The 16,569-nt window shown below is 41.3% G+C and overlaps 2 pseudogenes; one reads left to right on the top strand and one right to left on the bottom strand.

Annotated features, from left to right (window-relative positions):
* The first annotated feature begins 7,439 nt into the window (after positions 1-7,439).
* On the top strand, positions 7,440-8,386 carry LOC141416346 (olfactory receptor 10H1-like; annotated as a pseudogene).
* Positions 8,387-13,771: 5,385 nt separating this feature from the next.
* On the bottom strand, positions 13,772-14,723 carry LOC141416101 (olfactory receptor 10H1-like; annotated as a pseudogene).
* Positions 14,724-16,569: the final 1,846 nt, after the last annotated feature.

The raw sequence follows: 16,569 nt of genomic DNA, 5'->3' as shown, positions 1-16,569 counted from the left end.
TCCAACACCCTTCCTTGTATACATTATTATCCAGTATTTTCACTCAGTGCTTTATGTACAATTAGACACTTCTTTCCTTTACACAAAATAATTCCTAGATATACCTAAATTTTTACCTTTTTTTGCATTTTCTTATTGCTACTGGTATATTTGCCTTCTGGAAGTACATATTTCAGAACTTCCTCTGGTGAAAACTTTCCAAATTTTTTTTCCTGCAAATGTCTTCATTTTGCCTTTGTTCTTTGGGCAATTACTTCCTGTCAATAAATTTTAGCTATTATTTCACTGTTTTGGTCTGTCAGCTTTATCTATATAATATGGTTCTCAAACATTTCAAAAAAGCCTTATTTTGACAAATTATCACAGTCATTTTTTTTTTGATGGTGCTGGGGTTTGAACTGAAGGCTTCACACTTGCTAGGCAGGCAGGCGACCATTAATTCACCTCCCCATCAAAAATAGAGATTAACATGACAGTAAAGTTCTTTTTTTAAACTATGGAGTTATTTATTAAAAAACCAGTTCAATTTCTGGCATAATGACGTTGAAATTACTATCACATTACAAGTAGAAATTAGTTACTATATAGGAAAATTAACAAGATTTTCAAAGTTTTTGACTATTGGAGTATAAGCCTTCTAAAAATATCCTGTGTAGTTCACAAATATACTTAGAGAAACTAGATATAATACAATGAACAAATGGTGATTCACAGAAACCTACGTGAAAACGTGAAGGGAGGATTTGTGTCTGTCTTTCCAGAGTCAACCATAGAGGATATTTTGTCTGAGGACAAGACATCTACACTTCAAACTCCTTTGCCAGGACCTGTTGAGAGAGGGATGTCCTCCTGACAAAAGCTTAGACTTTGAGAAGCGCAGCTACTCTCGATACCCTATAGGACTGTGATGGAGGAGAGATGATATTTTCTGGGAGGAGTAGTGTCTAAACTGAGGCAGGTGTGAGAGAGAGGTGGGGAGAAAGTGGTCCCAGGAAGGAGGGAGGGAAGAAGAAACGATGGAAGAAAGATAAAACAGGAAGATGAAGAGAGGAAATACAAAGATAATGGGAGATAGATGGGAGGAATGGCAGGCACATTTTCAGCTCACCAACCATCTCCTGGACTCTAAGGACTGTGCATTCTTCATCCCTAGACAGGTTGTGTTGAGGCCTCTGGGAACCCACCACTGGGAAAGACACCTGCAGAGATAAACCTGCTCCTTCACTTTGACCTTAGTGCTCTGCCCACAGTCTACCCCACAGTGGGCTTCAGGGCATCCCCAAGGGTCTGCAAGGAAGGTAAGTGAAGCCTTGTTTTCAGAGCTGGTTTCCAGGCTGAACTGGTAAGTGCTCTGGGTGCTGGAAGGCAGAAGGCATGAGGATCAGTGAAAACTGGAGTAGTAAGAGGCCCTGATTTGGGGAAAGAGAGGACAGTGGAATAACATGGAGGGGAGGTCTGCCCTCCCCAAGCAATGCACCTCCAAGCTGAGTCTCCAGGGTCCATTCTGAGGTGGAGTGCATTCCCCTTGCTGGGGTGGGGGAGGGCATTTATGAGGCAGACCGGCAAGTTTGACTGTGTCATCCTGCATGCTGGTGTGCTTATGCTTGCACTGTAGGTGAGTGTGTGTGGGGTTGTATGTGCATCTATATTAGATTCTTTTTTAAAATGTGGTATTGAGGTTTGAACTCAGGGCTTCATACATGATAGGCAGGTGCTATACCATTTGAGCCACTCTTACCAGCCCTGTTTTGTGTTGGGTATTCTCGAGATAGGATCTCTTGAACTATTTGCTGGGGATGGCTTTGAACCACAATCCTCCCGATCTCTGCCTCCTGAGTAGATAGGATTGCAGGCATGAGCCACTGGCACCAGGCTTCTATTAGATTCTTGTAGCTGCTTTTGCAAGTTACTACTACACCCTGGTAACTTAAAACAAGGGAAATTCTCCTTCTCCCTTTTTCTTTCCCCACCCCCAGAGGTTAAATTCTGAAACAAAAGTGTCAGCAGGGCCAGGCTCCCTCTGAAGACTAAGGAAAAATTCTCCCTTGCCTCTTCAGCCAGGTGTTTGTATCACTCCGACCTCTCTCTCCATTTTCACGTCTCCTCTTGTCTGTGTCATCTGCTTTTCTACTTGTTGGATTTAGAGCCCAACCTAATCCATGACAATCTCATCTCAAGATCTCTTCCTGAATTAAACCTGCAAAGACCCTGTTTCCAAACAAGGTACCATTGTGAAGTTACAAGTGGACATGAATTCTGGGTGTGTGTGTGGGGGCACTGGTCAACCAACACAAAGCTTTTGGACATGTGGCTGATGTGTGCACCTAGTTTATTCCTTTTTCAAATGAGCACTGGGCCTTTATCCATGCTAGGTAGATATATGCAGAATAAAGGACATTGTTATCATGTCTGGCTGAGTGTTCACTGAGTGTCATTGCCAGTGTATATTTTCGAACCAGGGTTCCTGGGTCTCTGTGGAACTCTGCCTGCTTTTGCACCTGTGCACATCTTAGCGCTGTAATACAGGTGCATGAGCAGAGACTGCTCCATGGGCTGAATAGTGTCCCTTGAGAAACCAGGGCACTGGGACAGGATCTGGGAGCCTGCTTGCATATGCACCAGCTTAGAGCTGTCTGTTAGCCTGCAGCAATGAAAAGGACTGTGGGTTTATCCTCACATAGATCCAGGTACCTGCGGAGAACTTGAGATCCCCCTTGGACAGCCTCATCAAGAGGTTTTTTGGGGAAAGTGTAGCCTGGACAACATTCCATGGAGAAAGGGACCTGAGAAACTAATTATTAGTAGCATCTGTGCATTTATGAGCAGGACTCCTGCCTTGAGGTGCTGAGAGTTGGGAGACATTCACAGTGTCAGGAAAAATTAGCCTGGTATGAGATTGACGTTCTGGATAGTTACAGCACCAACATGGGTCACCTGTCAGGGAATGATAAGTGAGGACCAGCTCAACAGACTACCATCAGCAATGGTGATAGATGACAGCAGTGATAACAGTGTCAGCTGTCAAGCTTTCAGAAATTTGTGCTGAGCACTTGGTGTGACAATCCCATGGGAATCTCACACTGCTTATCCCAACACACAATGAGAATTGTGGTTTTAGCTCAAGTTCTGCACAACTCCACAACCTGCTGTTGTCTCCGAGAATTATTTGTCCCTGTGAAATGAGGAGGGCTGGAGAAGAGGAAGACAATGGGCAGGCACAATGGTCAGCGATCAGGACCCAGGGTCAAAGCTGGGACTGGGTTCCCATGGAGGACAGCCACGGAGTGTGGTCCAGAAATGGTGGCTGAAGGAGGGAGGAATGAGGAATAGGAAGAATGAGTTGTGGCTGGTGTTAAAGTTATTCGTTTAGCTGGCCAAGTTCCCTCTAGCCCATGCATGTTTCTTTCACACGTGGGATGACCCTTCCTTGAGTCGAGTCAAATTGTCCATCTCCCAGGTGACATTCTGGGTCCTACAACACAAGCACTAGACTGACCTTTGCCAAGAAAGAACACATAGCAACTGTCCTCCAGGCAGGCTTTTGGTCAACTTTGTGATATTGGAGAAAACCTTGTCCCATGGGGAACATTTGAAAACTTGTCGAGACAGTAGCTTGAGTCAGTCAATGATACATTTATATCTGTATAAAAAACTATATATATATATATATATATATATATATATATTCACACATTTTTAGTGAACTTGAATGGCAGGCTTTTGAGTTCATTTTACTTGTCAACAAATGACATTTTATCCTGGTTGATCTGCAAAACTGTGAAAACCCTATTTTATTAATTTATACTTATCTATTCTCATTTGCTACTCTTGTTCCCACTCCCCATGCACCTGTCATATTCATTCAAAGTGTGTCCTTCTGTTTGCCTGGATTCTTACAACATAGGTCTTGTTGCACACACATTATTCAATGCTAGGATCTCTCTGCACTCAGAAATGTGTCATCCATTTTACTGTATTGATGTCAAGTTTGTGGGTCCTAAATTTTCCTTGGATTTCATGATGTGCATTCACCCCATTTTTACTCCCCCACTTTCCCAGCTTGTGAGGTTCTTCAGGCTGCCCCAACTCTGTGCCATCCCACACAATGCTGCAGTGAGTGTCCTTGGTCATATCCCTTTACCTGTGTGAGAAGTGTCTTCAAGTGGATTTCCAGGAGCTGTGTGTATGGGTCATAGGGTAAGTGTCCTGTATTTGATGATGAACTACCAGGTCCTTGATGGAATGGCTGCCTTAGGTTTTTTTTTTTCACTTGACTAACAATGTTTGTATACATTTATGGTGTCCCGTGTGATAATTTGATTCACGTATATAATGTGGAAAGATCAAATCAGGGTAAACATCATATCCATGTCCTCAAGCATTTATGATTTCCACAGGTTGGAAAAGCCCAGTCTCTTCTAGTGTTATTTTGAAGTATATAAAAAATTGTCACCTTTAGTCTAGGCCAACCTGTAGCAGCATCCAGCTTCCTACATTTTTTTTTTCACTGATGGAAGATGATGTCACTTCCTTGTGGTTTTTCATTCTTTTTCTTTCCTTACTTTATTGTTCCAAGTTGCGTGTTTGATTTTGCTATTAACCTACTGCACTTCCTTTTCTTCAGATTGCCTGGGATTACTCTTGTCCATTTTCTACCCCAACTGCAGTCTGTTTTTCTTGTTGGTTTGTGGATATTCTTTGTAGAGTTTCAATATTAATCTTGTGGTTTAAAAAATATATTTTGTCAGACTGGGATTTGAACTGAGGCCTTGCACTTGCTAGAGAAGTTCTCAGGTCTTGAGCCATGCTTCCAGCCCTTTTTTCATTACATTATTTTTCATATAGGGTCTCACTCTTTGCTCAGGGCTTCCTCAGATGGTGATCCTCCTTCTTATGCCTCCTGAGTAGCTGGGATCACAAGTATTTGCCAGTATACACAGCTTGTTTGTTGAGACGGTGTCTTACTAACTTTTTGGCTGGGCTAACCTTGAACTGCCTCCTGGTATCTAGGATTACTGGTGTTTTAACACTGCACGTATCTTCTTTCAGACTGTCAAGTATTAACTTTATCCATGATTCTCTTTGTTTAAGAGATCTGTCATGTCAATATTGGTGTTTATCACCTTTTTAATTTATTTTTTGGCTCAAGCTTTTCTTTTTTTAATAGTTTGATTTGATTTTTAAGAAGTCCCCACAATGAAAAACAATCATCCAACATTTATTTTATTTATTTGCTTATTATTTTAAATGTTTTCTTTCCTCTTGTTTTTGAGTACTGGGGTTTGAACTCAGGGTTTTACACTTGCTAGGCAGACACTCTACCTCTTGAGCCAAGCTTCCAGCCTGTTTTTCTCTGGTTATTTTTGAAATAAGGTCTCACTCTTTTTGCCCAGGCTGGCCTGGGCTGCAGTCTTGTTATTTTGAACTTCCCACCATAGCTGGGTGACAGGTGCATACCATGCCCACCTATTGGTTGAGATGGAGCCTCTAGAACTTTTTGCTTGGATTGCATTCAAACCAAGATCCTCCTGATCTCAACCTCCCAAATACTTTGGATTACAGGGATGAGTCTCCAGTTCCTGGAAGTTTTTGTTTGTGAGGTAGTGTCTCACTAATTTTGCTCAGGCTGGTCTCAAACTCATGATCCTCTGCTTTTGCCCCCCAAGAAGCTGGCAAACATTTCTTTTAGTTATTTTATTTTTATCTTCCACAGTTAGGCCCTTTATTAGTCTTGATTCTGTCTTTGAATGTATCTCTTATCACTATAGAAAGATACTTTTCTCAACAGCTTCCTCTGAACAATTCCTCCTTTGCCTATTAAATGTGTGCTGTGATCTCACCTATCAAGGCCTGATTCTTTGTCTAAGGCTTCCATTTTGTCTACTTTTTAGGGCTTCCTTTCCCTCATCTATGTTAAGGTTAGTCTCGTTATTCATGGATCTTTATTTAGTCATGGAAGTTTTGTAATAAGTGTGTCACTTTCTCAAGAACTCCAACTACATATTTTACGAGGACATCTTTGGGGAGATTATCTATGTGGGAGAATTACCATCTGGCTATTGTTGTCTTTCAATTTCAAGATTTTTAAAAATTATCTGCCATGTTTTCTGTTCATGAGAGGTTTAGTTGATTTCCATGGATGTCTTCTATGGTCTGGGTTAAACTAAAGCCTATACACTTAATCATTTTTGGTGCTAATTTGAATAGTGCCTTCCTTGTGTTTTACTTTTCATTTAAAAAAAACAACTTGAGACAATTGGCAAATACAATACAGAAAATTCTTGTACTTTTCTCACATAACTTCTCTCAGCAGTACAATACATAACCCTAGTATAATTATCAGGAATTTAACATCACCACAATTATTTTAAGCAGACTACAGGTCTGAAGTTTTGCCAGTTTTTCTACTAATACAGTATATATTCTAGCATACAATCAATTTGACTTAGTTGTCATTTCAAATTTCATTACCATTTAGTTCTTTCTTTTTGGCAGTACTGGGGTTTGAACTCAGGGCCTCCCACTTGCTAGGTAGGTGCTCTACCACTTTAGCCAAGTCCCTAACCCTTTTAGTTTAGTTATTTTTGAGACAAAGTCTTGCTTTATGCCTGGGATGGCCTAGACCATAATTCTCTTTAATTTTACTTCCTGTGTAACTTTGACGACAGGGGAACACCACCTGGTGAGAAGGGGTCCCGTGAGCTTTTTCTCTGGGCTGGCATTGAACCATGACCCTCCCTATCTACAACTTCCAAGTAGCTAGGATTACAGGCTTGAGACACAGTGCTCAACCAAGTCATCTACCTTTGAATTGGGGACTCAACTGACATGTCACTGAGTAGAAACTCTGAGGTCCTAGCACTGTGATTTAAAAATAGTAATAATAATTGTTTTTATCAGTAGCACTATTTATTGAGTTCTTATCAGAGATCATGTACTTAAGATCCATGATTTTGTTTAAACCTCAGCACATTATTACAGTTCTTCCTGCATTCATGAGTTCCACATCTGTGTTTCAAAAATGTAGTTAGGTCTGTGATTCCTGAGTCTATATTAAGCAAATATCAATTTTTTTCTTGTGATAATTCTTTTAAAAATATGGTATAATGACTACTTATATCACAATACATTGTGTTCAATATACTAAGTCATCTAAACATGATTTAAAGTCTGAGAGTATGTTCATAGGTTCTATGCAACACTGCTGTATTCTCAAAAGGGATTCGAGCACCTGAATTTTTGACATCTGGTGGATAGGACTGTGCTGAACCTAATGCCCTATGAATGCTAAGGGATGATAACATAAATACGTATTTGCAGGTCAACTAATCATATCTTGGATAGGTGAAGGAGCCTCTCACATGTTCTTGCATGTCAGAACTCACTGGGAGCCCTTGTGCTCCTAAACACTGAGTAATGTTTTCTGTCTCCCATCAGGTATGGCTGCCATACCTGGTGTAAACTTCACCTTCATGTCTGAGTTCATCCTCATTGGCTTTTCCACCTTTCCCCGCCTTCAGCTGATGTTCTTCCTGCAGTTTCTGCTGATGTATTTGTTCATACTCCTGGGCAACCTGCTCATCATGGCCACCATCTGGAGTGAGCGCAGCCTCCACACACCCATGTACCTCTTCCTGTGTGCCCCGTCCATCTCTGAGATCTTCTACACTTTGGCCATCATCCCACGCATGCTGGCTGACCTGCTGTGCCCCACCGCTCCATCCCCTTCCTGGCCTGTGCCTGGCAGATGTTCTTCTCCTTCACATTTGGCTTCACCCATTCCTTCCTACTCACTGTCATGGGCTATGACCGCTATGTGGCCATCTGTCAACCACTGCACTACAATGTGCTCATGAGCCCCCGTGGCTGTGCCTGTCTGGTGGCCTGGTCCTGGGTTGGTGGCTCTGTCATGGGGATTGTGGTCACAACATTCATATTCAACCTTTCCTTCTGTGGACCCAATGAGATCCACCATTTCTTCTGCCATGTGCCATCTCTGTTGAAGTTGGCCTGTGGAGAAGATGTACCAGTAGTGGCCAAAGTTCTGGGCCTGGTGTGTATCTCAGCCCTTCTGGGCTGCTTCCTCCTCATTCTGCTCTCCTATGCCTTCATTGTGGCTGCCATCTTGAGGACCCCCTCAGCTGAGGGGCGACACAAAGCCTTCTCCACCTGTGCATTCCACCTCACAGTGGTGATGGTGCACTATGGCTTTGCTTCTGTCATCTACCTAAAGCCCAAGGACCCCCAGTCTCTTGGAGGAGACACTTTGAAGTTCTTCACCTACACAGTCCTCACACCCTTCCTCAGCCCCATCATCTTCAGTATGAGGAACAAGGAATTCAAGACCACCATGAAGAAGTCTTTGCTGAGCAAACTCTTTCCCTAGAATCCCTGAAGATGCTGGCTTTCTAACAGGAATATGGTGGGAGGAAGCTCATTTATTCTTCCCCATCACTCTTCCCTCTGTCTTTCCATTCTGTCTGTCTCTCCCTATGTTTCTCTATTTCTGTATCTCTCTCTGCCCTGCCATATGCTTTCCTTCCTTGTGAATAGTGATGCTACATCATGTCAAACTTTTGAATATTTTTCATTGATTAGATATGGTCTTTTGGGGAACATTTATTGAGAAATTTACAAACTATATAATTTGCCCATTTATAGGTTTTTGTAATAATCAGCACAGCCAATTTAAAACCCTTTATATCCGCCACAAGAAACTCTGAACCCTAAAAGGTAAGGTGGTAAACATCTGTGATCCTAGCACTAAGGAGGCTGAGTCAGTAGTATTGCAAATTCAAGCCCAACTTGGACTACATAGTAAATTTGGGGCTAGCTGTGTCAATGCAGCAAGACCCTATCTCAAAAAAAATTCTGAGACCTTCACTCATATACTGGCAACCACAAATATACTGTTTTGTTTCTATGGGTTTACTTCATTTCACACAGATGGAATCATACAATGTGTGTCCTTTTGTGTCTCAGTTCTTTCATTCAACATCATTCTTTGAAGGTTGATCACATTGTAGCAAGGATCAGGTGGTTGCATGATATTCCATTAATTGGATAGTTCACATTCTGTTACACACTCATGAGTGGATGGGCATTTGCATTGTGTCAACCTTTTGGACTATGATGAATTATGCAGCTGTAAATATTCATGTACAAGCTTTTGTGTATGCATGTCTTCATAACTTTTGGTATATACCAGGGAGTGGAGTTGATGGGTCACACAGTAACTCTGCATTTAATTATTTGAGGATCTACCATAGTGGCTTCCAAACCAATTATCCCATTTTATATTCTGACCAGCAGTGTGTAAATGTTCTGATTTCTCCACATCCTTGCCAACTCTGTTATGTTCTGACTTTTTGATTATAATCACCCTAATGATGGGTTTTTTTGGGGGGGTTGTGTAGTACTGGGTTTTGAACTCAGGGCCTTGCCATTGCCAGCTATACCCCCAACCCTTTTTACTTTAGTTATGTTTCTGATAGGGTCTCATTCTTTTGCCCATGGCCAGACTCAGACCACAATCCGCCTACTTCTGCCTCTTGTGTAGCTGGGATTGCAGACATGGGTTGCTATGCTTTTTTTTTTTTTGGTGGTACTGGTGTTTGAACTCAGGGCTGCACACTTGTTAGGTGGTGTTCTGTTGAGCTACTGTGTCCATGTTACTTGTTCTTTGAGATAGGATCTCACTAACTTTTTGCCTGCAATGGCTTCTAACTGAAATCCTCCAATCTCTGCCTCCCAAATAGCTGGAATTGCAGGTAGGAGCTATTACACCTACCTCTGTTTTATTTTTTCTTTTTCTTTTTTTATTGCTTTTTAATTTAATTTTGCACTGCTGGTATCATTCCCAACGTCTAGTGCATGCTATACTCGAGCCTTACTGGGTTTTGATTTGCATTTCCCTGATGAGAAATGTTTAGCACCAATCCATTTCCTTTACAAGAAATGTCACTGTGGTTCCCCTTGATCGTCAGAGAAAAAGCCAACTTATAGTTTGCTTAACCAAGTGTCAAAACATTCTGAAATGAAAACAAGCTTTATTCTCACTCCTATACTTACTTTTTAAAATAAACTTAAAGCAACCAAAAATTTCACTTGATTAATAAATGTTGCTTTTTGTTTGTGTCGTATACTAGACTCTAGGGTCAGTATAAGGTGAGGGAGACAGGGTCCTGAAAGGATAGAATGGCACTTCCTCTTCATTTAAAATGTTGACATTTTGTTCATCATGGAATTTTAAAAATTAATTTTGAATTTTTACATGCATCAAATCAATCATACCATTCCTCATAAACACATTCAATTTTAAAGGAAATAAAATAATTTTGAATAAAAATATTGAATTCCATACTGTTTGTCTTGGCTACTGAATTTTTGTTGACCTCTTAGATTGGGTGCCATTCGCCCCTTAGGTGACAGCTTCACCTCCTCCCAAAGGGGAAAATGCTTGCATTGACTCCTTACTTGAGCCCACAAATTAATTAAAAGCAGGAAAACCTTGGCATCATTGTCTCCATTTTGTATCTGTCTTTGTGCTAAGCCATTCTCTTTACAGTCACTTTACAATCACCTTGGATCCAAAAAAGGACAAAACTAATAATATCTTGATGACAATGAACTGGAGCTCCCTGGAACTGCCACCCTTCCAGTGAGGACAGTTATCTCAAGAATTCTCTCAAACAGAAACCAGATTACTCCCTCCAGTGATAACGTTCCAAAACTGGACCAGACGACCTGCCTGACCAAGACTGTTCTGCAAGTCACAACTACACCTGGGATGAATTGTTTAACTACAGATACCTTTGTCCCCTGCCCTCAGTTCTTTTGTCTGTTTTAACCTGTAGCTCAGATCTGTACCCCAAAGATGGCTGAAGATGAGCTGAGTGCTCACTCTGCCTTTCCTATGGCACATCCCAAACCATGTAATAAACCTCCTTTGTTTGCCTTCTCCAGGCCTCTTTATTTGGCATTTATGGGTGGGTGTCTGGACCTGGCATATGGAATCTCAGAGTTTTACCTTGGGTCCAGAACTCCAGTTTCATCATCTCTAGATGACTTAGAATACTCATACAGTGTAAATGGTGTACGGAGTTGTTAAACAGTATGTTCAGGGAATAATGACAAGGAAAAATTCTTTTTGGGAAAGATGCCATTTTGAAAAAGTATCTTCAGTCTGCAGTTGTGAGGAAGGTTAAATGAAGGAAAGATCAGGCCTCACAGAAAAATATTACCTCTTTGATTAACCATGCTTTGTCTCAGAACTGCCCTCAGCTGGCCGGGAACCACCCATGCCCTGCCCCACTCATTGATTATTGGTGGGAATCTCCCAGTTCTCCTCTTTCCATAGGTTAATGTCGGCTTTACAAAGCACCTGAAGAGTGGAAATATGCTGTTGAGGTGGTGAAAGGGGGCCAGGATCTGAACACACTTTGATGGAAGAGCCATCCCTGAGTTGCTGGTAGGTTGGCAATGAGCTGTGAGAGAGAGGAGGGTTCATGAATGGTATCTGTGTGTGTGTGTGTGTGTGTGTGTGTGTGTGTGTGTGTGTGTGTGTGTGAAAGAGAGAGAGTGAGGCAGAGAGAGAGAGAGAGAGAGAGAGAGAGAATATGACAATGATATTCACATGCTAGAAATTTGGACATGTTAAGTTAGAGATACCTACTACATAGCCAGGTAGAAGTTTTGAGAAAGGAGTTGGAAAGGGATGAAGGTAAGAATTTGAGGGAACCTTACTGTACAGATGGTCCATAAAGGCATGACACCTGATAAGTCTCCCTGGGACAGAGGGACTCTAATGAAGTACAAGTTTGGAATTATAATGGCTGCCTTGTGTTTCACTGTATAATTTGTTCAACATTCCTTTATTAGTGGACATATTTGTTATTTTTTAAAATAAATATAACTACTATGAGCATCTGTTTTCACAGATACATAAAATATGTATATGGTGTTGATATAATTGGATGGGAAATTGAATCAGGAGTCAAGATTTGAACCCAGATTAGTCTGACTGATGGTTTCCTAAGGTTCTGAGAGACAATGAGGTTTCTCACAGTAAATATATTAGCCAACAATCTGATTTGTTCAACATTGTGGCTATTATATTAACGCAACATGGAAATATTTGTTAAGAATTGAACACATATTCTAAGTACCGTGTTGGTGCTGGGTGTGATAATGAACAAGGTGATCAAACCTCCTGATCTTATGTAGCCCAAGTATCCACAGTAAGCATAAGACAGGTGCCCAACTCATAGTTGGTACCCATCCATTTTCCAGGTCCTCTATCCACTGGGAGATCAGTAGGGTCAGAGACCATGTGGGTCTTTGATTTAAAAAGTAAGTCTGATTCATATTCTTGGCCAGAATGGCTTTATTGCTGGGAGAGGGAGACATCTTAGCTCAACGTGTAAGAATTACTTAGGAATTCCTAAAGGACCAATTTATTTTAAATCATGAAGAACTTCTGACTTGAATTTTTCCATGGATATTCCAAAGATGCATGGTCCAAAGGATGGCATGTCACAATTACCCTCATGTGCCATAAAGTACTCTTAAGAATGTTGGAGTATTTGATTTGGAGAATGGCCATTATGCTTGGATTAGGACCCACACAACCTACTATAGGAAGACACTGAAGGGAGAGGATGTGAAGTCAGAAAGGACCCACATTGGAAGGCTAGCTCCTCCATGCTTTGTGGTCTTGGATGAGTTATGCATCTTTGGAGCAGAAATTTCCCCATCAAATGGGTAGGGGTGATTCTATTTTTCCACATCCCACCTTGTGATGCTGTAATGACACCATGTGCCTGAGAAGTAAGAAGAAACACAAAGCATAGCATGAATTCTGAAAAAGACTTCTCTGGTTTCCCCAGTGTTGACTGAAAGGGTTCCCTACTTCCTCCCACTCCATGTGTTACAGAATGTATTTACTCCTTAAGTGATGGAGAAAGGCTGAACTCATGCTTCAGGACAAATGATGTATAGTTTGCTATTCCAACACAAAAATGGCTATTTTTAACAAATTATAAATTCCATTCAGTGGGATCAATGATAAGTCTCTCTTTTCATGGAGAAACAGTTGAGCAAAGTCTGTATGACCATGACATAAGATTACTTCCTGGGCTCCACAATCATTGTCCTTATACAGCAGAGATTTCCCTGGTGGCCCATGTGCTGTGTCACTTTCAAACAGCACACAATATCTCTCAGCGAGATTTTTCCCTTGAATTTACCATGAAGACTTAATCTGCCTGTCTACAAGTATTCATGATTAACACTAGAAACGTCAAGGTTTACTTAACTATTTGCTTGGGAATCAGCTTATTGCTCTTTATAATTTCTCTTACATAGAATTGGGCAAGCTAAAATATAGGGTGTTTTTTGCTCTGCTATACAATAATCTGAAAAAGTCTTTTGTAGATTGAAAAATCTGAGGTATACCTACCTGGTGCTGTTAGGCATGAAGCCCTCCATTTCTCATTGAATAACAGCTTTGCATTGTTTGAAATACTTGGTAACACTGTATTTAAGAAGACAGGGAAGGGACTAAAGGTTTGGTTTTGACAACCAAACCTGTTATTTTCTCATACATGCTTCGTTCCATCCCAAATAAATCCCTAATATTGAATAACCCTTGTGCACACACTTAAAATATGGTCAACTGGAAAGAATTAGAAAAATATAGGTGACTATGTGTTGAGGGAGTATTATCTCTAACAGTAGAAATTGGGAAGCTAATTTAGTGATTCATAGGTTATTATAAATTTTCTGGGTAGAGTTTGCTCAGCAAAGTCTTCCTCATGGTGGTCTTGAGTTCCTTGTTCCTGAGACTGAAGATGATGGGGCTGAGGAAGGGTGTAAGGACTGTGTAGGTGATGCCCATCAAAGTGTCTCCTTCTAGAGACTGGGGGGCCTTGGGTTTGAGGTAGATGACAGAAGCAAAGCCATAGTGCACGATCACCACTGTGAGGTGGGATGCACAGGTGGAGAAGGCTTTGTGTCGCCCCTCAGCTGAGGGGATCCTCAAGATGGCAGTCACAATGAAGGCATAGGAGAGGAGGAGGAGGAGGAAGCAGCCCAGGAGGGCTGAAATACATACCAGGCCCAAAACCTTGGCCAGCACCAGCACATCTTTTCCACAGACCAACTTCAACAGAGGTGGCACGTGACAGGCAAAATGGTGAACCTCATTGGGGCCACAGAAAGTGAGGTTGAATATGGATGTTGTGACCACAAACCCCATGACAGAGCTACCAACCGATGACCATGCCACCAGATAGGCACAGCCACGGGGGCTCATGAGCACATTGTAGTGCAGTGGTTGACAGATGGCCACATAGCGGTCATAGCCCATGACAGTGAGTAGGAAGGAGTGGATGAAGCCAAATGTGAAGGAAAAGAACATCGGTCAGGCACAGGCCAGGAAGGAGATGGAGTGGTGGGTGGGTGGACAGCAGGTCGGCCAGCATGCATGGGATGATGGCCAAGGTGTGGAGGATCTCAGAGATGGACAGGGTGCACAGAAAGAGGTACATGGGTGTGTGGAGTCTGCACTCACTCAAGATGGTGGCCATGATGAGCAGGCTGCCCAGCAGTGTGAACAGATACATCAGCAGAAACAGCAGGAAGAACATCAGCTGAAGGCAGGGAAAGGTGGAAAAGCCAATAAGAATGAACTCAGTCACTGCTGAGTGATTGTCTCCCTGCATGGAGGCTGTGCCTAGGTTGAGGTTCAACAGGGAGAGGTCAGCTAGTGGGTGGGAAAGGTTTCACCTTAATCAGGTAGCATTAATTTAGTTCCCACCTATAACTTAGTCCTCTCATCAAAGTAGGAAGATGGTACCATTATTTTCATCTCCATCTTGAGTTTTATTGGCATATGTGTTGAGAATATTGGCATACACAAAGGCTAAGAATATTGCTGGAGGGATGGAGGTGTGGCTCAAGCAGTAGAGCACCTGCCTAACAAGCACAAAGCCCTGAGGTCAAACCTTACTACCGCCAAAAAATGTTGCTCAAATTGAAGCTATTGAAGTACCTAATTTAAGACTTGAGCCTACATTTGAGCTGACTCCAAAAACTATACCCTGAAGTTTTCCTCTACCTTGGTTCCCCTAGTGAAAAGATCCCTTTGTTGGATCTTTTATCCATTGCTTCCTATGGATATAACTCCTGCGACCAAGAGCAATTCCATCTTAATTTCTATCAGTCAGATTCTTCCTCTGGGGTTATTCTTGGGGGCATCAGATACAACAGACTGTGTTGTTCTAAGGAATGTGACTGAAATAAAAATGTTTTGTTTTCCAGCTCCCATGAGTCTATCCAACATAATTATCAGACAGAAGGAGGATGGAGGTAGCAGACACACGTTAAAATCCCTACTCTACTCCGTATTTTAGCAAGGTTTTTCACCTCTCTTCCTTCCATTTCCCCTCCCTACCTCAAAGGGTGATATGAAAAACTGAGTTGTTCTTAGAAGATGGCAGTCCATATTAAGTCAATATGATGTGAGAAAATGTACCTGGTTGTGCTCAGTAAATAATCCCTATTAAGTGAGATTTCAGTGTTTCTTTATGAATCATTTAAGTATGTATGAATTTTTTTAAGTAGACAATGTAGCTGGGAGGAGTGTCTCACACCTGTAATCCTAGCTACTCAGGAAGCTAGGATCATACCTGTAATCCCAGCTACTCAGGTTCACAGTATAAGGACATCCCAGGCAAAAAGTTAGTGAAACATTATCTCAACAAATAAGCTAGGCCTGGTGGTGCAATCCTGTCAATGCCACTATGCTGGAGGAATGGGTAGAAGGATTTCAACCCAAACTGTCTCAGGCAAAAAGGCAAGACCTTATCTGAAAAATTACCTAAAGCAAAAGGGACTGGAGGTGTGACTCAAGTGCTAGAGTTCAAATTCCACTCAAGTGGAATGAACACCATTCATAAAATCCAGAAAGTAGAAACAACCCAGATGTTCATCAACTGGAGTGTATCCATCTAGTGACATGTTTGGCTATAAAAGAACTGAAGCTATAATACATTTTACAATGTAGATGAACCTTGAAACCTGACTTAACAAAATAAATGAGACATAAAAGGCCACATATTGTAGGATTCCTTTTATATCAAATGTCTTCAGTAGGTAAACCTACAGAAATAGAAAGATCAGTGGTTGACTCTTTTCAACCTTATATTGTTTAAATTTATTGAACAATCAGGTGGAATTTGAAGCAGCTGATAGCTTGTGAGGGGCTGGGGAAAAGGAACCATTGGGAATGACTGTTATTGGGTACAGGGTTTCCTTTGAGGGTAATGGAAATTTCTAGCACTAGATAGAGGGGTGAGTTGTACAACATTCTAAGTATATTTCATGTCACTGAATTTTATGTATTACTTATTTTTGTTATGGTTTGTTTTTATAAATATATTATTAATACTATTTTTATTTGCCTAATCATAATTTCATGATTGTATACATTATGGGGTACACATCATATATATATATATATATATATATATATATATATATATATATATATATGTACATATGTATATG

This window comes from Castor canadensis, chromosome 14, assembly GCF_047511655.1.
Source record: "Castor canadensis chromosome 14, mCasCan1.hap1v2, whole genome shotgun sequence".
In the NCBI taxonomy this organism is placed as follows: domain Eukaryota; kingdom Metazoa; phylum Chordata; class Mammalia; order Rodentia; family Castoridae; genus Castor; species Castor canadensis.
This window is presented reverse-complemented; position numbering and strand designations above follow the sequence as displayed.